A 24,039-nucleotide genomic window follows, 5' to 3' on the forward strand; every position below is an offset into this window, starting at 1 on the left:
CAAATACATGAGTCTATGCGGGCTGTTCTCATTGGAACCACCACAGGGTTTCTTACTGAAGTGGACATTTGCTGATTCAACTATACTGGCTGCCCAGGAAACTCCAGGGATCCTCCTGTCTCCACCTCTCCTGCACTCGGATTAAGGAAATCACGTCAGAGTCTAACCCATTCAAACACTGTAGCACAGGATTGACGTCTACAAAGCTCACACTCGGGATCCACAAACACTGTCTCATAATGTTTTAAGTAAATATGGCAGGTTGTGCTGAGCTATCTTGGGGCACAAGCAGTCCATGGACGATCGGCTAGACGTGCTTGCAAGAAGTCTCACCAGCTGAGCCAGTGGCACAGATTGGTCATCCCTGTGCTACAGAAGCTGAGGCAGGAGGACCTGAGTTCAAAGCCTTCCTGGATAACAAAGCAAGTTCAAGGCAACTTACTGAGATCCTGTTTCAAAATACAACGTAAAAAAGGGCTAGAGCACTTGCCTAGCATGGGTGAGGTCCTGGGGTCCATCCCCAGCACCTTAAAGAAAAAAGAAGCCATTGGACCAACAACATGGCTCAGTACTTCACAGTGTCTGCTACCAGGCCCGACAAAGGTAGAAGGGGAGAACTGACTCCCACATGTTGTCCTCTGGCTTCCACACCGGCACCATGGCAACCACTGCTCCACACACACTTATACATGTACACAAAATAAACAAACACGTTTTTAAAAAAATGTTAAAAATCATTAAACCCTTCTACGGGCTCCCACAGCCAACACTGACACAAACAGCTAAGCTCTCCTCCATGAGCCCAGTCACTTCTCACTCACACGTGGTCACTTGTAGCACACAGCTCACACACGCCCACAAGTTCCGTCATCCCCTCTGACACACACACACACACGCACACACACACATGCACGCACACACGCACGCACACACACACGCACACGCACACACACACACACTCACTCACAGTATACTTCTTCACACTCACATGCCCACATAGGCCCACACCGCCCCCCTAACAATCACATAGGCTTTCTCTTGAGTAATTAAAGATTATTTAAACTTTTCCAAGCGCCTTAATTTGGTTTAATAGCATCTCAGGTCTCAGACAAGCGGGGCAGATTTAGGTCAAATACGTTCAGTTCAGCCTTACAAAAAATATGTGGACTCGAAAAACCAAAAAAAAAAAAAAAGTATGTGGAAACTGTGGGACCGGCATGGACAAGGGCAAGCATCACGCTGGCAGAGGAGGGCCAGCAGCCTTTCGGAGGGATGGAGAGCACTGGGGGGCTTCTCCAGACACCGACACACTGCCTGAGCATTGATCACACACACGCGCACCACCATGAAGAAAGAAAGTTCTCCTGTTAGCTCTTAGACAATGGTGGTTTTGGTTGTCTGCTATCCCTTGCTAACATACACGTTCAAGGCAGGCCTGTAATCCCAGGTACCAGAGAAGCTAAGGCACGAGGATCCTGTCTCAAAATAAAACAAAAAATGAGGTTGGGGACACAGCTCAGTGGCAGAGGACTTGTCTAGCATGTGTGAGATCCTGACAGACAATACCACAGACAAGAAAAAATTCTGGCCCCTGGGAGAGCCACTACAGAGAATTCTGACCTGACGCCTACCTGGAGCTCCTGAGATGAACAGGGTGTGTTCCAGGGAAAGGCAGGGACTGAGTCCCCAATTGTCACCATGCAGGAATGTAGGCCTCATTTGCCAGATCTCCCAAGGGTCCAGGAGAAGCCAGAAACCTTGGTTTTTATATGGAATCTCCTGAGTTTTAAATGCTGGCAACTCACTCGAATCAAAACACCCTCAGGCCAAAGAAAGCACATTTGTGGGGGCAAAGGTGGCCTCAGCCTGTCCCCATGACCCGGGGATCAAAGAGGAAAGAGTCAGATCTGCATGTGGCAGAGGCGGGGGAGTTCATGGGCTCCCTCAGCCTCAGTTTCCACAGCTGTTTGGGGGAGCCGGCCTAGGCGAGAAGCGCACTCTTCCACCACGGCTCTCAGAAAGGCTGTCGGTAGAGAGAATGGTGTATCCGGGCCACAAAGTGGGGCATAATCTGACACCGGTTCAAAAACCGGCAGTTGAACCAGAAATGTTTCCCCTTCCCCGGCTGAGGTTTTTGGAGGCAGTGGGTGTGCTTTTAGAAAAACACAACACACCAAGTCAGGAATTTCATGAGGGAAAACGTGGCAGCTGGGAAGGCCACATCTGGGGATATGCTCGCTGTGTGAGTACATGCTGTTCTGCCGTCCCCAGAGCAAGGCAAGGCTGCAGCCGGGCTGCTGAGGCTCTTCTGGGACCCGAGGTGCTGCGAGGGCCAAGGCAGGCGTCCTGGGCAGGGACACACACCCAGACAGGGCCTCCCTCCTCCAGGATGCGGGACAGAGAACTGACGAGGCCGAGTCCCAGAACTCCAGCATGAGATGCACCAAGCCCCTTGTCCCACCCCTCCCATAAACATCGGTCAACCTTTGGCTACAACCCAAGCCTTTGTCTTAGCCCCCACCTTGAACAACACGGGCTGTAATAGTCTCCTTTGCTCAGCAGGACTATGGGGCTAGTAAAACACTATGTGCCTGTGACCTCATTTAAGCTGATGGCCCCACTCCACAGGTGGGGAAACTGAGGCTCAGGCAGATAAGGCCATTAGGTGGTGGGTCTGGATTTCCATCAGTGCCTGAGTAAAATGGAAGCTATCCACACTGCCGATCATTTTCCCACTGTATGCTGCATGTCTATAGGAGTATGCTCTTCATGAAGGCTTAGAGGGATCTGCCTAGCTGAACCCCATGTGTGTGGACCCTATCGCAGCTCTCTACGGCAAGGGGATGTAAGTCTCAGCAACACCATGGGGTCCTTTGTAGAGTCTCTCTAGCCTCAGTTCCTCAAAAGAGAGAGTTGGAAAAGCCTGGGAGAGCTCACCAAGCCAAGGAGGATGCTGGGACGGTAATGTGGCCACGGTGCTGACAGGACCACACCATCAGTCATTTTGGTCATGCTGTTTAACCTTTTAGATGACTGTCATATTCCCTGAAGTGCCAACAAAATGTCTGGGCCTGAGGATGGAGGTGGTTGGACAAGTCTGGCCCATGGGTAGGAGGTGGCTGGACAAGTCTGGCCCATGGGTAGGAGGTGGCTGGACAAGTCTGACCCATGAGTAGGAGGTGGCTGGACAAGTCTAGACTGTGAGAATGAAGATGGCTGGACATCTGGACATCCTGGCAGTTGGTTTAGAATCACACTCTCCAAGGTACCTCTTCCTTTTTCTGGTGACCGGCCCACCGAGTCACACTTTGTGAAGCCTCTGCGATCTCCTGGTCCACTCACTGTCCCCTCGTTCTCTTCCCATGGTAGCAAGATCTCACTGTCCCTGCCCTGCTCAGAGCCCCACGGTGGCTCCCACCTTGCCCAGAGCATAAGCCAAGAATCAGACGGGGCCTGGAATGTCTTTGTCTTCCTGACATCCTGGCTCTGCCTGCTCTAGCAAGTTCCTGGCTATTCCAGAATGCACCAGTTACAACCCACTCCGAGTCTTGTATGCACCCTTCCGCCTCAGCACTGAAGGAACCTCTCTTTGCCAAGCGGCCTGTTCTGTATGGGGGGCAGTTAAGCCTTTTGTCACTAGGCGTCAATCAGAATGAGAAGATTCACACCAGAAAAGGCATAATGTCCGATCAGAGCCCTGGATTTTCAGAAAGCCGGTTCCCGGCGTTCCATGGCGGCGGCCACTTTCCTTAATGTAAGTGTAGAGACCCTTTCCCTTTATCTGCACCCACCCTGCCCAGCCGGTTTCCATTAACAGACTTGATTTTCAGCAGGGCGGACATAGGGGGCAACATTTTGAGACAGTCTCGGGGAACATTCACTGTAGGCTGCAGCTTGTGGGCCCGAGCTGGACATGCTCAGAGGCCACTTGGTCCCTCCGCCCATCCTCTCAAGCTTCAGCGCTGCCTGCACCCCATCCTGCAACCTCGTTGCAGAGCCCAGATTTTGAAAGGGGCAAAGCTAAATGTTAAGAAGGGTTTTAAGGATCCTTTTCTGTCCTTCTAGAACATTCTAGGAGTTGAAAACAGCCTTGATGGCTAGAACACACACGTATGGTTAAGGTGGCCAGCCAGCTCAAAACTGCCACTGCCAGCAAGGTCACAGCAAGGACAGCTGTCTTCACATAGGCTACCTGGACCCATCTGTGTTAGGTGCCAGTGGCACGGGGGCTGTGGGTCTCGGGGCATCACAGTCCACATGCTTTAATAAACAGGGCAAGAAATGGGGATAAGTTACTAAGGCGCTTGTCACACAAGCCTGAGAACCGCGGTTTGATTCTTGGAACCCAGAAAAAGGTGGAGAAAAGAAGTGACATCATCCAGCTGCCTCCTGACCTCCATGTACATAATGGCATGTACAATGCCTGAACTCAGGCCACACACTCACAGACACGGTGACAGCAAAACCAAAGCTGGGCGTGGCAGTGTGTTTTTTATAATCTCAGAACTGGGATAGAAGAGTCGGGCAGATCTCTGTGCGACTCCAAAAAAGGAGGGGGGACAGCACCTAAGGAACAACACCCAAGGTTGACTTCAGGTCTCCATAAACATGTGCACACATAGCCACACCCATGCATACACTCATACACACATACATACTAAAAACAAACAAGATGAACCTCCACAACAAACACACCCCCACCCTAAGCATCAACAAGGCCCACCTTGAGAGACCTCAACATCTCCCAAGGCAGATGTGGTCTCTCGTTTTTGCACACTGGCGAGAACGTGGCCTCCATGCCTTTCATGGTTTTGGCAGGGACTGGGATGTAAGGGAGATTTTCCTTCCATCATGAGTCTGTGTTGGGAGAGTCACCACCATCGCTACGTCAGTGGAGAACAAAGCCTGAGCCTCGGTATCGGAGAGACAGCTGGGCCAGGTGGAGACTGTGGTGAGCTCATTTAGACATCTAAACGGAGCAGTCGTTTCCCGGCCCTGGCCCACTGAGGTTGTATGGAAATGTGGGCGCAACGTTGACATATCTTATGATTTCTTTCTTAACAGAAGCTAGAAAGCAGCAGTTTTGGTGTTAGATAGACAGATTTCCAAACGATGGCCCCATTCTCCTTTCCAAGTGCCCTGAAGACCAAGGAAAGCCAAACTCTGAGGGCTACATCAGATAATTCTGCAGTACTTCTAGCCAGGGAAGAAGTCTGGGAGTGGAGGTGGGGAAGGGAGGAAGGGAGGAAGGATAGAAGAAAGAAAGGAAGGAAGGAAGGAAAGAAGGAAGGAAGGAAGACCAGAGATGGAGGGATGGAAGTCTGTCCTGCATCTCCCTTTGGTGCTGGACCTGGCCATACTGAGTCATTTCCCATTCTGTTTTTATTTGTATTTGTGACTGTGGTGGTCTGAATAGGATTGGCCCTAACAGACTCTTGTGTTTGAGTGCTTGGCCCACAGGAAATGGTACTATCAGGAGGTAGAGTAGGTGTGGCCTTGATGTAGGAAGTGTGTCACTGTGGACGCTGGCTCTGAGATTTCATATATGCTCAAGCTATACCCAGTGTGACAGTCTCCTTCTAGTGCCTGTGGATCAGGAACTAGAACTCTCAGTTCTTTCTCCAGTACCATGTCTGTCTGCACGCTGCCATGGCCACCATAATGATAATGGACTAAATCTCTGAAACTATAAGCCAGCCCCAATTGAATGTTTTCCTTCATAAGAGTTGCTGTGGTCATGGTGTCCCTTCACAGCAATGGAAACCCTAACTAAGGCAGTGTCTCTGTGTGTTCACGTATGTAATTGCAAACACGCACATGCCATAGCATGTGTGTGAAAATCAGAGAGCCACCTAGAGGGTTGGTCCTTGCTTTCCTCCTTGTTCACCACTGTGTGATCCAGCTGCCGCAAGCTTCCAGGGGCGCTCCTGTTTTCATCTCCCATCTTGTCATAGGAGCACTGGGGTACAGACCCACACCTCCGTGTTCAGTTTCACATGGGTGCTGGGGATCCGAGCTCAGGTCCTCACCCCTGTGCAGCTGTACTTACCCACCGAGCATCTCCCCTGCCCACTTCCCACTTTCCCTCGGAAGGCCCAGACATCTGCTGTGCTCTGCTAGAGCCCTTTAAGTATTAAGTCTCAATTTCATACCAAGCACCACGAGAAAAGATGACCCAGTATCAGACTTTCGGGTACAGGTAAAAGGACAGACGAAGAGCCCAGGAGCAGCACATCTTACAGTTTTTCACCTAACAGGAACATTTGAACAGTAAGAAGAAAATACAGAAGTCCCACCCTGTGTTTGGATAAAGGGCACATTTCATAAATAGCGTAGTAATCAGGAGAAGGGTGAGGCAGGCATGTCTACAAGTGTACAGTGATACAGTCTGGGGGCCATGGGGAGCTTGTGTACCCATCTCCTCTAGCAACTGCCACTGAATTCACACCTTTCTCCATTCCTTCCCTAGTGCTGAAAGTGACTAAGAAATCACATATGACCTACATATGAGTTACTGAACCAGCCGCACCTGAAGCCGGATCCTTCAGGATGTCTCATTTCCCAGGTCGTTCCATGTGGGCCAATTCAAAAGCTATCCATCACTTATGGTGTAGGATGTGTTGCTTTCATTGGTTGAATAAAGAGACTGCCTTGGCTTTTTGATAGGGAAGCCCTCAAGTGGGCGGAGAAGACAGAACAGAATGCTGGGAAATAAGGGAAGTGTGGCAGACACCATGATTCTCCTGCCCGAGATGGACTCTGGTTAGACTCATGCAGGTCTAACATGCGCCACAGTCAAGAGGTGCTACAGATTAATAGAAATGGGTTAATCAAGATGTGAGAGTTAGCCCATAAAAGGCTAGAGCTAATGGGCCAGGCAGTAATTTAATTAATACAATTTCTGTGTTGTTATTTTGAGGGTTAAGCTAGCCGGGCGGCTGGGAGCCAGGTGGCTGGGATGAAAAGCAGGCCCATGTCCTCCTACTACAACTTACGTCAGAACAATCTCAATAGCTAAGGGTCCTATGGGTTAGGGTTTTGCTCAATGCGACTTTTGGAGGGAGGAAGAAAGATAATGATTTAACTGCCAGCCTGGGCATCAAGACATCTTTAAAAGCTCCAGCATATCCCTGACCACGCCACCCACTCCCACCCGATTCCTCAACCTTCCTTCTTGTGTGGAATCCTCGCGGGTCCTGTCCCCACACCGAGCAGCACAAGTTCCTTGTTGCTCTAATCAGTGACTGATGACCACTTATGAGACCTGCAGACATCTTACGACTCACATCAACCCAGATGACATAACCATCCTCCTCTTGAATCGAATAAAAACCCAGGGGATAGACTTGGACCAGCACACTGTTCTCAATGATGAGCCGTGATCAGGGAAACTCCTGAGAAACACATAAAACTGGGGAGAGACTGCTCCTTGGAAGACTCTCGGCCAGACCCCGGGAGGCCTGAGTCCTGCTTTTTCCTGGAAACAACATTCAGCGACTCTTGGCATCTCTTCTGGTCAGGATTTAGTCAAAAGAAAAAAGTCATGGGGAAGGGAGAGGCTTAGGGTCTGTTGGCCGAAATGAGATGCCCAAGATGTGCGAGGAGCCCAAAGGGGTTCCTCACTCAGATTTGAAACTCAGGTACTTTCTCACAAAAATCAAGATTGCTGTAGCTTTTGGAAAACCAAGATACCTGGTAGCTGGAGCCTGATCCTGGACTAATGGGTATACTCCGTGAGGGGTAGCTTGTGCACGTGCGTGTGTGTGTGTGTGTGTGTGTGTGTGTGTGTGCGCGTGCACGTATGTATCCCTGTGTGGGTACATGTGTGCACATGGAGACCAGATTGACAACCAGTGTCTTCCTCAAGCGTTTCTCTACTCTCTCTTTCTACTTTCCCTTTCTCTCTCTCAACAGGGTTTCTCTGTGTAGCTTTGGAGCCTGTCCCAGAACTCTCTCTCTCTGTGTAGACCAGGCTGACCTCAAATTCATGGAGACCCGCCTGCCTCTGCCTCCCGAGTGCTGGGATTAAAGGTGTGTGCCACCATTGCCTCCACTTTTTTTCTTTTAAGGTAGGGTCGCTCACTGTCTTGGAGCTGGCTCACTGATTGGCTAGACTGGCTATGCCAGCGACCTCTGGGATCCCGTCTCTGCCTCCCAGAGCTGAGATTACAGATACGTAAGCTTCCACTTAGCTTTTTACCTAAATGCTAGGGATTCACACTCAGATCCTTACACTTCCACGCTGAGTATTTTACTGGCTGAGCCACCTCCAGTCCCTGGGCTTTTTCACTCTTGACGGTATCTTCCTCTGGAGAAGAGCCTGGTACACAGTAGGTACTCAATGATTTGGAATGTGTGGACGAGTGCAATTTCTATTCAGTAGGGATAGGCTGGGGGCTGGGGAAAGGAGGGAGGGAAGAAGCAGCTGATCGCCTGTTCATTAGAAACAAGGCGAAACTGCTGGAGGAAAACACTTTCGAGAAAGCAAAGGACAAGAAATCAAAACAAAAAATCCTCAGCAAGTGCCAGCAACTGCTGCGAGCTGGTGGCTCCAGGGTCTTTCTGTTCTCCAGCTTTGACCCACAAACCCAGGGTCCTTGGAGACAGGGCTGAGGTCTTCACTCTGGCTGCACAGGAGGGCTAAGCCCTCACTGGCCTCCCTTTCCTATTGCAGCTCTAATCCTCAGGGGCTACGACTCTCAGGCTCCCGTAGAAGACCCCGGGAACCTCTCAGTCAGGGTAACAAGAGCTAGAAGCAAGTGTCTTGGGAATCGTCCTCCAGGCAGTCCTAAAATCGGAGGTCCTTTACAGGTCATACCTGTGCCCCCGGCCCTTTCCTTCTCTTTACCCCCAGTGAGCCCAGGAACACTTACGTCCAACAGAAAGCTAGGATTCCAGTGGCTGAATCCTGTGTCCTAAGCAAGGAATAAACAGCTTTAAACAACTTGTGTGGGTCAGGTGCCTCCTGGCGCAAGTCGCATCTGTGACCTCCATTCCCATCCCTTCATTGAGAAGGGAGCTGAGGCTGGGAGGGGTTCCATGAGCCCAGGGCTGTGAGGCCAGTCGGTCAGTCACAGCAATGCGTCCTTCCATGATGGACCACATACGCAGCAGCGGTCCAGTAAGATGGCAATGGAGCTGAAAGATTCACTTTGCAGGGTGATGTCACGGGCCTTGAATCATCGCAGCGCATGCAGTCATGTTTAGATGGCTGGCACTGCCATAAACTATCCCATGGCGCCCTCAGAATAAACACAGCGCACCCAGTTACTCACAGCATGTCAGACTCGACCAAGACAGTAAACCACCTGTCAACGCCCGAGGATCGGCTTCTACTACTTCACAGCGTCGTCGGACCATGCCCTGCCTCTATACAGTAATGGGCGGTGCTGCGCACACCAGAGCAGTCTTGGCCATCATGTAGACTGTCAGCATCTGGATCGAATGCAGCAACTGTACAGCATAGATTTGTGTAGAAGCACACAGCATTCGCGCAGCAACTAAACCACCCGATGCTGCGTTCCTCTAGATTACCCCAATGCATGGCTGAGCTAGAGAGCGTCTGACCCCAGCTCGCTCATCCTCACCCACAGTGCGCTGCGCTCGAGGCCAGGAGGGAGCACAGATGTGGATCAATAGGTAAGAATGGGTAAAAGATGAACCCGAGTCCAACCCCTAAAATGCATACGGCGAAGGGTAAGAACCAGCTCCCACAGACTGTCCTCAGACTTCTGCAGGGCGCCTCTCCCCCATACACAAATGGAATTTAATTTTTGTAAACTCCAAAGCTGCAACTAAGGAGCCTTTATCTCCTTTGCTCGCCTGTGTTTAGTTAATCCATGACACAGTTAAGTGAAGGGGAATGGGAGGGAGCTGGATTCTTTCTGGGGTGCTAGAGGCTGGACAGTGTAGCAATCAGGAGACAATACCTCTAGATCCAGCCCCCACAGAAAAGCCTGGCTTGATCCCTTCTCTTGTAAACTTGAGTGGCTTATATACGCTCGCTGTCCTTTGCTCATCTATAAGAGGGGCAGTTGTTCTGAGGAAGAGAGGTTTGTCTGCCACTATTCGGGACTGAATGCCCAGACGACTGCGATCAGCTCTGTATGTGCCCAAGCTGGGCCGCACACATGTACCATGCAGCTGCCTGATCAGCCAAGACCGGTCTTTGAAGGTAGATCTGGACAGCCATGACCGACAGCCCCGGAAACCTCACTCCTCTCATTTTCTGCCCCTGAAGACAGAGCGCAGAGCACCAGGTCTCGCTGTACAAGAGTCTTGTTACTTGAGAAGAGTTTAGGAATAAAATATTTTGGTGTTGTATTTTATTTCAGTTTTTGAGACAGAGTCTTGCTATAGAGCCTAGGCTAGCCTCAGAATTGACGCTTCCTGCCTCTGCCTCCCAAGTATTCCATATTCCACCATGCCTGGCTTAAAGTATTTCCTTCCTCGCTTCCCTCCTCCCTTCCTGTCCTTTTTTTCTTTTTTGGTTCTGTTGAGACAGAGCCCCAATCTGAACCCAGGATAGCCTGGAACTCATGGCAATCCTCCTGCCTCAGCCTCTGAGTGACTGGGATTGCAGGCACAAGCCACCATACCCATCTAAAAATTTTTGTTTTGGCCGGGCGGTGGTGGTGCACGCCTTTAATCCCAGCACTCGGGAGGCAGAGGCAGGCAGATCTCTGTGAGTTCGAGACCAGCCTGGTCTACAAAGGGAGTTCCAGGACAGGCTCCAAAGCTACAGAGAAACCTTGTCTTGAAAAACCAAAAAACAAAAAAACACAATAAAAATTTTTGTTTTAAATAAAGGGATCTCAGACACATGCGTCACAACTTCCCTCCAGGATTCAGCTACACGCACACACCCAGTTTTGCTGTTAATTAGTTTATGGGCTTGGGTTTTAAACCATTCTAAACTGTCTTATGATAAGCCATAAAAACTTTGGAGCCCGTTCACCTTAATTTTTTTCTATGGTTTCTAAAGTCTAAAGAGAGAAATGTCCCTGACTGTTTAAGCTACTATGGGAGGGTGCACACCTCCCTCAAAAAGAAGACTCATAGATTCTTCCAAAATGTCTCCAATCCAGAGACTGTAGTTACCTGAGAAGCAGTGGGGTATATCCAGAACAAGTAACTTAAACTTTGACCCTCTTTTGTTGAATTCTTCTGGGGACAGATCTATTCCCAGATTCAGATTTTAAATTGTAAAACAGGCTTAGGGTGTGTGTGTGTGTGTGTGTGTGTTTGTGCCCGTGTGTGCATGCAGGTGCATGTGCAGGTGCATGTGTGACTTCACTGTGCATGTGTGTGGAAAGGCCAGAGGCCAAACTCGGGCTTGTGGGTCAGAAGCTATCTACCTCATTTTGGGGACAGAGTCTCTCGTTGGCCTGGCTCTCACCAAGTAAGGTAGGCTCTCTCTGGTCAGGGAGCCCCTCTAAAGCTCTGGGATTATAAATGGGCATTACCATGCTTTGTGTGGGTTCTGGAGTCAAACTTGGGTCCTCATGCTTGCAAGATGAGCATTTTGCCGACTAAGCCACCTCCTCAATCCTCCTGTGACATTATTTAATTGAAGTCCTTATAACATATCTGACACAGAAGTTATCTCTCTCATGAGCTGGCAAATGTACCAAGGTTCCGAGGATTCCTGGGATCTGCCCAAAGTCACACAGCAAGTAGGTGATAGGGGGAGGAGTCAGTTGCTGCCCCAATAGGGCCCCATTTCAAGACATAGCACTGGGCCTGCCTAGTTTGAGGAGGAGGTCCCTCCTGGTGGGCACATGTTCTCAGAGTTCTGCCTGGAGATTCTCATAGCCCACTTAGGCTCCTCTCTTTACCTGCTATATCTATCTATCTATCTATCTATCTATCTATCTATCTATCTATTCATAACACACACATACATGCATACATGTGTGTATACACACACACATACACACACACACATATATATATATATATACATATATACTAATTCTCACATGATGTGGATGGGGGAAGTTCTCAAGACCTCAGCCCTGGACAAATAACTGTCATCTACCAAGGAAGGCTGAAGGAGAGAGAAGTCTTTCCCAGGGAAGAGCGCACCAACTGGCTGTGCAATACCCAATGGCCAGCCCTGAAAACATACACACAAGGGACATTATACAGCTTGAGCAGGTTGCATTTATATGTTTAGGAACACATACACTTAACAAATTAATGAAAAAAAAGAGGCCATAAATTAGAAACAGCAAGAAGGAGTATACAGAAGAGTATATGGAGAGAGGAAAGGGAAGAGGGAAGTGGTAAAAATACATTAAAATCTCAAAAAGAAAAGAAAAACTTTTAAAAGAAAAAAAATGACAGGTTCTCAGTGAAAGGAGAGGGTAAGGGCCACAGAGGCCCCGCTGGTTTATCATAGAGACCCTGATATCAGTCTCAGTCTGTCACACAGACACACCTGTAACACAAGGGTTTGGGGATTGGGGGTTTTGCTCTTGTTTTAACTGTGTAAGAACTTTTGCTTGTAAATATAAGTGTCCTGTGCATGCAGTACCTATGGAGGACAGAAGAGGGCAGCAGACCCCCCGCCCCACCCCGAAGGAGATAGAGAAGCAGGCATTTGTGAGCCTCCTGGGTGTTGGGAACTGAACCCAGGTCCTCTGGAAAAGGATTAAAAGCCTTATGAAAGTGCGTGGCACCTAAAATCTGGGTGTGGTTTTAAATCTACTATCCTCACCCCTCATCCCTTTCTGAACACTGTGATGATTTCAACCTCTTACTACCCGCATAACTAACTTCCCAAAGTCTGGGGATAGCTCACACTCTAAGGAAAGCAAAAAACTGAAAGCAACCACCCTAAGTCATCCTTATCACAGTCCCCACCCCCAACCTGCAGGTTATCCATGCTGTTTATGTGGAAACTGAGGCAAAGCTAGGCTTTGGACCCAGGTCGTGTCTGTCAACAACGTAAGAACTCCCTATCAAGAGAATATGGCTGAGATTACGTTAGTTCAGATCAGATCTGGGTCATTCCAAGGTGGCACCTCAGAGGGTCAGGGCTGTGGCACTAGCTAGCCAGTGAGCCCCAGGGACTCACCAGGAGTCTTTGGCATTAGGAGAAAATCTTTTGTTTTTCTTTTTTAGCTCCTTAAGGTTTGCTAACTGAGCAAGAACCTTGAATTTTTTTTTTCCTTCCTGTGACTTCCCTTTCATTTAAATGGGAAAACATGCATTTCAAAGACATTCAATAGCTGTGTTGAAGTCTCAGGTTCAATCACAATGTCCCCATTGTGGCTGGGGGACTCCCTGGCCTTTAAGCTTGGGTTATAAAAATTTGGTTTGAGCCCAAAGTCTGGCTTTAATAGAATATTTTAATTTTGTTTAATGAATATTATTTTAAGTCTATTTGGCAGTTTAAAAATGTGTTCTTTTATTTTCAAATTAAGCTTTATCCATGATCCATGCTTACTTGGGGATGGGGGTACAGCGAGCAGTGGGGGCGATAATAATACAAGCTACCATTTATTGAGTGCTTACTATGTGCCAAACGCCCCGTGAATGCATGCCACCTCATTCCACGTGCGCGGTCTTTCCAGGAACAGCAGCTGCGCCCGGAGGTGGCAGTACGAGGACACCTAGGGCACCGTGAGTGGCCAAGATTCACACCAGCTCCGTCTGAGTCTGGGGCGCTCAGCCACAGCCCACGCTTTCTCCACATGGACCTGCAGTTTCCAGGCACCGCACTGGCCTGGTGCGCAATTGTCTGTCATCTTTACAGCTGGTTGTTAAACTCAGACAAGCGGGACCACAAAGCCAAAACTCTCACAGGTGGCGTCTTTAAATTTTCACCGCAGCCAACGGCAAAATCCTTATTATCATTACCATGCCCGGTTTTACAAACTGAGAAACTGAAGCACAAAGAGCTACACCATTAGCCTCAGGCCGCTTGGAAAGAGTGATCATAGCAGGACTTGTCTTGGTCATCACTCATGCGCTGCCCACTGCTGCTACAAACACTTTCTTATTATTCTCCGCAGAAAGGCGCGCTATAATCCTTGCTGTGCAGATGGGGACACTGAGGCACAGAGACGTACAGACAGATGGACAAATGCCAAGTGACAGCTTCCACCCTAGCAGCCCAGGGTTCCCAGCAAGGCTTCCAGTTGGGAAAAGCTGATTCTTTGTACCCTGCACCATTTTCCAAAGAAGCAGAGAGCAACTGTCAGGGTACCAGATGCATCTTGGGACACAGAAGTTGGTGCTGAGCTGGGCTTCTTGGGGGTTCAAAGTTGCTTGCACCCTCATCCTGCCGTGGGAGCTATAGAAAGCTCTGGAAAGGGCTGGAAGTCACGGCAACACCCTCTGTCTACTCAAGGATCAACAGGGCTAAGGCAGGGAGACAGTTCAAGGACACTGGAGTCCTGTTCTTGTGGGTCTCTCTGATCACAGACACAGGTGTTTCAATGAAGAATGGCTAAGAATGAAGGCACCGGGAAACACAGCATGTCTTTGGAATGGCTTATCAAATGTTCAATGCACACTCTTTCTTGTCAATGGAAGTTTATCTTGTCATACTACCAGGGGTCAGGGGTCAGGGGTCAGGGGTCAATGTATTTTGCTCTAAAGGGCCACAGCCAGTGTTTCAGGCTCCTTGGGCTGCACAGTCCCTATAGTAACACTGATGTTATTATACTGGGACTGAGACAGACTGCAGAGTTGGGGACGGCCAGCTGGAGAGTTGCAGACCCGTCACAACAGCCCATAGCTCCAAACACGCCTAGGCTTCCACAAGGGCAGATTCGAGGCAGGCATCCTCCTTTTTCCCCTATTCTGGCCCTCTGTGAATACCCATAAGGCAATACAAACAGGTCTGACTTTAAAGTCTGCATCCCAAGGGCCGATGTGGAAGCTGCCTATTCTAGGGGCTTGGGATCAGAATTGGATGCAATCCTGGCTCTGACACAGGCTATAGGATCCTGACCACGTGACTTTACCCCCTCCACCCCGCGGCCCCAACATTCCATTTCCACATCTGTAAAATGGAGATAATAACAGCCTACTCCATCCAGAGACAAAGCGAAGTATTTCCTAAGTGTAGCGGCTGGCACACAGCACATTCTCAATAAACGGGGGCATTGCTTGTTGCCAACAACCCTTGCACGGGCAGCATTTTTTTTTTCAAAAACAAAGACACCAAAAATTAATTCACCGAAATAAAAATATAAAAAGGCTGACAAACTTTCCAAAACAAGTTCTTAAAAGTTACCCCGAGAGTCCCAGAGGTCAGAAAACACCCCACCCTGGATCAAACCACTAGACACCCTCCCTGAGTCTGCATCGACATCCCGGTACCAGTTTGTCTTTCTTGCGGTGCCTGAGCAGCGTGGAGACATTCCACGCGTTTCAGACATCTGTGAGATGAAGACATCACCCCCACACTCCCGTCATCCCTCCCCCTTCCCTCTACACCCCAGCCATTAGCTTCTGGGGGGTGGGGTTCGGTCTCTTCAGCAAGAGGAGGGCACACAGAGCTCAGGATCCTCACAGACCGGAGGTGCATAATCTCCCAGGCTTCACTCTTTGTCACGGCTGGATGGGGCCAAAACTCTGCTGACAACACAGGCACAAGCCACCACTTGTAGAGCCGTCTGTCCTAGCAGAGCTGTCCTTCTTAGCCCCCCTGTGGCAGAGAAGTACACGATCCTGCCTCCCCCCTTCCCAACTAAGCAGGGAACACAGGCCTTTGCCGGAGAGAGATGTGCTAGAACATTCCAAAACAAAAGTGGACATTTGTGCAAATAATACACACCCACAAAGGCAAACAACCTCTATGGGTTGACACCTTTTCTTTCTCTCAGAAGAGGGTTAACTCCATTGTGGAATGCCCACCAGCAACTGGGTTGGTACTAAGATCAGGGACGTGCAGACACACTGTGTGTGTGCTTCAGGGAGCCGGTGGTTAATGAGAGCGAAAGGCTTGGCTTCACGCTATGCACCCACATTTAAAAAAAAAAATCACAGAAACAAAGAAAGTAAAGAAATGAAACAAAAACCAAAGGACCGTGAAAAACTATTAATATTTCAACCACAAAGTGATCGTGAGATGGGGAATAAGAGGCAAAGAAATTGACCAGGAGACCACAGGGCGTTCTTAACCTCTGACTCCCACAGACCTGAACATCAGGAGGAGGTATCAGTAGTGACAGATGGACCCTGAACCCAGTTTTTCTCTAGGAAGGTGAAAGAGAAAGTTCTGGAGAAACCCGCCATTCCAGCCTCTGTCTCCGTTTACCACAAGATGTCTTTGCGAGCCCTCGGAGGACCAGATCAAGTTAGGAGCAGAACGCCCCCTCTTCTGTGTCCAATTCAACCAAACACGTCTAACAGGCAGGAATTCGGACTTGGCCCCAGGAACGAGTGCTGGTGGTTTTGTCCTGTTTTGGTGACCTTCAGTGCGTTTATTTATGTACTTCAAGCCCATGATCTAATACACGTTGGTTTGGCTTCCCTTCTCATAATAGCAGCCTGTAAAAAGCTATTGAGAATTCCCCGTGTTTTCTCATTTTGGGTCAAGAAAATAAAATCGATATCTAAGTAACCTTTTTAAAAATTTAAAGGCCTGTACCGCTCCAAAATGAGGAGCGTTTGCACCTGAACGAAGAAGTCTGTCTTTCAGAGCCTCTTCAAGGTGCAAGATTGGTGACTGCCTATGTGAGAATTAGCTAAGAAGGGACTTCGTCGACCTAAGTCAAACAATGCCATTTAAAACTCACGTTAAAGCAATTACCATGCAGAACCTGCCTGTGTTTTTCCCATTTCTTAAACAGAAGTGTGTATGTTTTCGCATAGTTTCCTGCTGTGTTTTTTTTTTTCTTGGCACACTCATGTCGTACCACGAAACCCAAAGTATTCACGTTGCAGGAACAATAATGGCCGAAACAGACCCACTTGCTTATGCCGTGACTTTTCTTTACCAAATTAAAATGCCTACTGGTTAATACATGGTAAATTTCAGTTCTGAAAAACAATACTTAGGAGATAAAGAGAAAAGAGACTGAGCCCCGCCTTCAGAGGACGCAAGGAAAAGTGTGTTGCCACACATGCAGGAGTAGGCGTTGGACCGTCCGGTTCCTCATTCTTTGGGGGGAGGGGAGGGGCATGTCGATTTTTATCATTTTTCCTTCAATTATAAAATCCCCAAGAGCTGGCTGCTTCCCGAGTGAGTGAACGTAAGCAGATATGTTCATTTCAGTTATGTCTGTGAATACACAGACTTGAAAAGTTAATTTTCCTAGATATTCAGACAGAAGGGGAAAGTTGGAAGCCAACGACACACTTTATGATACAGGCACGATACTAATATAGACGGCAAATGACAAAATAGTTCTTAACCTCTGTTAAATTCTTCACACATTTTAAAAGATGTTTAAATTGGCATTATTTTGCACTGGCATTTCTGTCTTAAATTTCTGCATAGATTCAAGACTACGAATTCACATATCAAAACACCAGGAGCTGGAAAATCTCTGCTGGAAGACCTGTAATTGCCAGAAGAGAGTGGCTGCGAGGCCGAGGCCCCTGCTTTCAGCAGGACGGTCGGTGTGCTGCAACCCTGCGTTGAAGAATGCACCTCTCAGGCCTATGAACCACAAGCCCGTGTCCCCACGTTCAGGCCACTGGTGGCATTCCTCGACAGCCTAAGTGGCCAAGACGAACCGCTTCTGTCACCCGACTCTCGAGACCACCTGTTCCAAATTACTTTGTCCTCCAAATGTTTATAATTGAACCCCAGGCCAGCTCCCACTCGCAGTAATACAATGCAGCTTCTTCTGGTAAAGCGGACCTGAGCTGTGCCTACCGTAAGGCTTAGGGCCTTCCCTCTGCCGGTAAGTTTATTGACTTGTTTTAGGAACAGAACTGCTCAGTGTTAATATAAAAGGGACAAATCAAATTAACCCTCGTAAATAAACAGCCATTTTCTTTGAGAGAACCAGACCCAAACTGCTAAATACGACTCCCAAGGTTTCTATTCCTGCCTTCTAAATACGGAATATGACTTCTCTTCTATTTAAAATAACAGATAATTTGTTCTGTGCATGTTCAGAGTCATCCAAACTGCTTGTCACCCTCCAAGGGGAGGGAGAGCAGGGTTTTCGAAGGACATGGGTGAGGCACCCACCCACTGGGAATTGAAGACTTGGGTTTCATCTGCACTTCATCTGTGGCCTACGTGAGTCATCTGCTTTGTGACTCAGTTTCCCCTTTAACAAGGCTGGGCTATTAATAATAACACCCTAAGGACTGGCGTAAAGAACTAGTCTAAGGACTAATGAGATGAGTTGATGGATGGCCTCTGCGTTCAAGTCCTGGATGTGTGGTAGCAGCTGTATTTGTTTTTCTTGTTTTTTGTTTTGTTTCATTTTTTTCGTTTTTTAACAATGTGTGTTTCCATAAGTGAATCTTAAGTGTAGTCTATAAGTGGAGAAAAACAGCATCAGCGTTCACTGCCGTGAAAGCCAGTGAGAAGCAAACGGAGAACACGCATGTAAAACTGTGTAGCTCCTGTCAGCTCTAGGTGCGCCAGGCAGGTACTTTCCTACCCTGAATTACAAGTATTAGTCCCCGGTGGAAGGTGTCCCCTCCCTGGATTAGAAGGCAAACACCACTAGACCAGTTAAGACAATCAAGTAGCAAATTCTCCACTAATGGTTTTCCTACCAGAAGTTCCTGTGTGTGTGTGTGTGTGTGTGTGTGTGTGTGTGTGTGTGTGGTGTGTGGTGTGTTTGGGACTCTTGCATAACCTCAGATGCTGAGGGGGAAGGGAGCTGCTCACACAAACTGTGATTCTGGAATCAGGAAGAGTGTTGGGACTGAGCGAGGAAAGAGAGAGAGAGAGAGAGAGAGAGAGAGAGAGAGAGAGAGAGTTAGTTTTCTGTCAACAGGCCATGTTTTCTCTACTCCTGGGTTAAGCCTCTGTAAAGGATTCCTTCTGGGCAAACGCCTTCAACTCCTTGTTCAGAACAAATAGCAAGACAAATGTTTCCTGCCCACAGCAGAACCCAGTCTTGGTGGCCGGCAGAAAGTGTGGCATCTGGGAGTGACTCTCAGCCACGCTGCCTGAAACCTCAAGATCAGAAGGGCCACAGAACTAAGCAATTCTTCCTGTTCAGAAGCCTCTGGGCAGACAATTCTCTCCCTTAAGGAATTTCTGTCAGGCCCCACAGTCTTCCTTTGTATCTGGTGCCCAGGTGAGAGGCAGGTAAATATCTCTGGCCATGTGACAGGAAGCAAGTTCTTTTTCCTAGTCTTTGTATGTATACACACACACACACACACACACACACACACACACACACACACACACACCCCTCAAGTCTGTGGATATTTTCTGGGAGTTAGGCTTTGCCCTGGGCCCTAAGCATCCTTCACGGGCAGGAGGCCTGCCCAGCAAGGACCAGAACCGGCTCCAGTTCCAGCCCCCATCTATCCTCTTAGCTGCAGGGGCTTCAGCAGCTGGCCCAACTGAGCAAGACCTTCCCCTCCCTTCTTTTTCTGACAGCCATCGGCTGTCTCTACAGCTAGAAACACATCTGCTGTGATCGCCCGGAACCCCACTCCCGCTCAGCGATAGCCTAGGCTTTTACTACATGAGAAGTTTATGGCTGGCTTAATGAGTTTCGAAAGGGCCACCGCAGCTGAGGACAGTCAGCACACATTGTGTGGGGGGTGGAGGGTGGGGCGCGGGGGGCAGAGAAAGAGTTCTCGCCCTGAGCTTGGCTTGAGCTGGTGACAGTCGGATGGCCGTTAAGTTCTGGTCTCCTGCACCCTGCACGAGTTATCTTTGGGCACGTGCTGAAAAATAAGGAAACGTTTCTTCTTTGTCAGGGATGGAGTCATCTTGTCTTGGGGGAACCAAAGACATCTTAAGTGGACATGTCTGGACCGTGTATACAGTTTTGAAAACTGTTAGCGTCTCTACAACGTATTCAGCCCAATCCTGAAAGTGCCCAGCCACATCACAGCCCCGTTTTACTGCCGGCTTTTCTGCTCTCCCCACTGCCGTGCATTTTATCAGTTTATCCGTCCGGATCAAGACTCGAAATCTCTTACGATCGACTTAAGGCAGCAGGGCGTTTTGAAAGCAGTGTGCTATGAGTGGTTCCCCCGTTCCAAACGGTAATCCTGTAAAAAGTCCACAAATCACATCTCTTTACGGGGTGTCTAACCCAACATAAAAGTTGTGGAAAGATGCTGGAACTTAGGACATCATATATATATATATCGGAGCACAAATCTTTTCATTTTTACTTCACATTGTTTACCTATCTGATACTAGAAAAAACCAACTTATGTGTTTGTGCCTTATTTTTATACACACAGGCGCAGCGCTATGCAAGCTTTTTAAGACCCGGGGAGAAATAACCAATTATTTTAAGATAAAACAGTTTTTCAAGTTGTGAATTAAGATACAAAGGGCGTTGGGATCTAAAAACGACTTCACACACACACACACACACACACACACACACACAAACCTCAGTTTCTCTCAGATCCAAATTGATTTATCTACAGCTGCAAAATCCCAAGTTTCAAACACACACTCAATATTATGCTTCATCACAAACAAGATTCAAAACATTATCATTTCTTACGTAAATATCTCATTAATTTCCTCCAGTCTGAAGATGTCTAAAGACAAGGAAATACTAGGCTTGAGGGGGCCTATGTTGGAGGGAAATAGCATTTCTTGAGTAAAACTGCGGAGTGACTCCTTGAGAAGGATTATTTTGAAAAGTCTGTGCGTTAGGGTCTAACTCACCGCCGAGGGTTGATGTGTTTGTTAACCTATACTCTGGTAATAGGAATTTCACCAGAGCATCAAGGGCCTATGGAATTAATAGACTCGGCTCCAAACCATTGTCCCCAGTTATAATTTCCTTGGAGCGGGTAACTTGTATACTCATGTTGTTTTTTTAAAGTTATTAAAGGTTGTGTGGTGGAGGGAAGAGAGAGAAAGGACAGCCGGTAGTAGATCCGCCCGCCTTGCTTTTGGTAGGCAATGAGTGAGGGCTGTCAAGTGTGAGCCCGGGATAGGCTTTGGGACACTATGAACCTTGCAAGAAAGGCTCGCGTTTAACTGCTGAGCCAAGCGCGTTGAAGCTTTAGCGGTGGGATACTTCTCCCAGTCACGCTTCCCTAATACTCCTTGAGCTTGAGAGCTATTTGAAAAGCGTTGAAGCAGCTAGGGCCAGTCCACAGCTGCCTGGCTAAAATAACTCCAGACTGCACGCTCTCCCCTTACTACGAAATCCAGTCTAAGTGTTCTGATGGAAAGTTGTGTTAAGTTTCAGCTCCAACTTCAGCGTCCTGAGCTGGACCACTGCAGGATCATGAAGACTTTTCAAAAGAAAATCTGCAATCGGCGTGGAGGAGGCTGGGCCACCGGCCCCCAGTTCGAGCGGTTTGCCTCGCTCCTCAGCCATCCCATCACCCCGGCCCTCGGGCATCAGCTTGTCCCTGGGTTCCTTTTGGGTGGGATCCGACATTCACGACGAGCCTCCTCCGAGGCCAGGCATCTAACCAAACGCAGAGACACGGCCGCGTCCTGCACTTGTACCGCGCGCGGGAGTTGCCAACTTCAGTCACTGCGCCCCGCACCCCACTCACCTGGAACATGAGGGGAAACTGAGGCCCAGAGACTCAGAGAGATTCCGAAAGGGAATCTGCCTGCGGCGGCCGGGTCTCTACTCCACTCTTGTCGGAGGGGTCCCCGGGAACAGCGCTCCCGCCCTTCGTCCCCGAGCGAGCGCGGTACTCACCCGCGCAATGCAGAGGCGTCCCGAGCGGGCCAGGCCGGGTGACGGCACGCGGAGCGAGTGTCTAGGAGCTGCAGCGGCCGCGTGTGCGGGGGACCGGCCCCTGTCCCGGCTGCGGGTCTCCTGCTCCCCCGCCGGGCAGCGCCGTGCGTGGGGGCCGCGAGGCGCGGCGCTGGCTCCGGGCGGGGACTCGGCCCTGCAGTGCGCACTGCTCTCGCTGCCGCCGCTGCGCTCCCGGAGGAGGGACGCGCCGGCCTCCTCCCCGCGGCGACGCCCACGCCGCCTCCGGGCCCCGCAGAGTCCTCACCGCGGCCAGGCGCGGCCCCAGAGAGGCAGCAACGCAGAAAGGGACCGCGTGCGTGCATTCATCCATCCATCATCCACCCACCTATCATCTCTCCATCCATCCAGTCCACTGTCGTGCCGGGTCAGCCACTCCACTAGAACAAGACCAACTCGTTTTCTGTGGTCTTAGAACTTTCCATTCACACCGAGAGAGGGATCATGAACAAAGAATCCAGGAAAAAGAAGGCAGTTGGAGAAAGTTGTAAATACTAAGGAGGAGGGAAAAAGAGGGGGGCTGTGTGGGGGGGTAGGGCACCAGAGCAATCCTGGCAGACGTCTCTGAGGAGGTGTCACCTCAATTTCAGAAAAGTGTGTGTGTGTTAGGGCAGAGGTCAACCTTAATATCTTTGTCAATTGCTCTCTACCTTTTTTTTTTTTTTTAGCTTCTTTTAATCCCTAAGTCAGGGTCTCTTTTTGTCAATTCAGCCAGAGTGGCTGACCAGAAAGCCCCCGGGATACTCCTACCTCCTGCCTCCCAGGCACTGCGTTATAGGCACCCACTGCCGTGCCTATTATTTTATATAAGTAATGGGGATTCGAACTCAGAACCTCATGCGTGTATGGCACTTTAATGACTGAGCCACCTCCCTGTCCAGCACGTCTCTATGGAGCTCAGCTGGCTTCAGATGACTACTCTTACTGCGTACTCAGGTGCTGGGGCTGTAGGTGTCTCTACCAAGCTAGGCTTTGGGCCTCTCGTCAGAGGCCCTGACGGGAAACTGGAAATGGGCTCCAACTGGACTTCAGTGGTGGAGGATCTGTTCCATTTACAAAATCAGCTTCTTTGGGCATCTCTCTAGCCGTGGTTAGTAAAGAACCACTGACTCTCATGACTCCAACTTGTTCCAAAGACCACGCATTCCTGAGCAGAATTCCAGAGGCTCAGATGCCCCCTTCTGGCCTCTGTAGGCACTGCACTCACATGCACACCTTGCCGCCCACCTACCCATGTATACATATAGATAAAAATAAAATTAGGGGCTGGAACAACAGCTCAGCAGTTAAGAGTCCCTGTTGCTCTTGTAGAGGACCCGGTTCAGTTTCCAGCACTCACGTGTTGGCTAACAACTGTCCTAACTCGACGCTGTTTCCTGAACTCCATCAGGCATGGGTACACAGACCTTCATAGCGGGCAGAACAATCACATGCAAAAGTAAAACTAAAATTAAATCAGGACCAGTTGTGAATCCTTTCCTTAACTTAAAGGAATACTCACCTGTGTGTACGTATGGTAATTTTATACTCTTGATATATAGGGGCCCCCAACTGTAGATGGGTCAGGCCCTGACACCCTTGGCCGTATCTCCAGTTCTGTCTTTCTCCTTTTCTTCACAGACACCACACCAGAGCAAGTGTCTCCAGCTGGCATGGACGTCCCCACTCAGTGAGGAGGGACCAGGCATCATCTCCAGACATCAGTGATGAGCAGAAGGGAAATCTGCCCTGGGTCTTGATTTTCTCATCTAAAAGCTTAGACCAGAGGCTTGCTTTCCATTGTCACCATGAGAATGCTGGGCGCTCACCCTGCTAACACACTTCCCACCAAGGCTGCTCTGCCGCCAACCATGCTCTGCGGATTACCTACCACACTGGGCATTTTGTTCCTCTTGGCATCATCTTAGAAAGCATGAAACTGCTCTCACTTGAGACATTCAATGTCCCTTAACAGGGGACAAGCCTTGGCCCCTGAACCTTATTTTTTCTTCTTAACAAAACAAAAGCCTAGAATGAAGGGCTAGGGTGGTGGCTGGGTTAGTAAAGTGCTTGCCCTGTACGCATCAGGGCTTGAGTGTGGATCCTCAGTATTCACACAAAAAGCTGGGCACCAGGGCGGCTCATGCCTGTAATCCCAGAGCCGGGGAGGCAGAGACAGGAAGACCCCTGGGGCTCATTG

At 49.2% G+C, this 24,039-nt stretch overlaps 1 protein-coding gene across 1 annotated transcript in view; it reads right to left on the bottom strand.

Moving 5' to 3' along the window:
* The window catches only part of Eya2 (EYA transcriptional coactivator and phosphatase 2), a 154,634-nt gene extending 132,631 nt beyond the window's left edge, over positions 1–22,003 (bottom strand). The window contains exon 1 of the mRNA XM_005362877.3: positions 21,804–22,003. The gene's annotated coding sequence lies outside the window, so the exon portion shown is untranslated. The remainder of the gene's footprint in view (positions 1–21,803) is intronic.
* Positions 22,004–24,039: the final 2,036 nt, after the last annotated feature.

Source organism: Microtus ochrogaster, linkage group LG8 (assembly GCF_000317375.1).
Source record: "Microtus ochrogaster isolate Prairie Vole_2 linkage group LG8, MicOch1.0, whole genome shotgun sequence".
NCBI classification, from domain to species: domain Eukaryota; kingdom Metazoa; phylum Chordata; class Mammalia; order Rodentia; family Cricetidae; genus Microtus; species Microtus ochrogaster.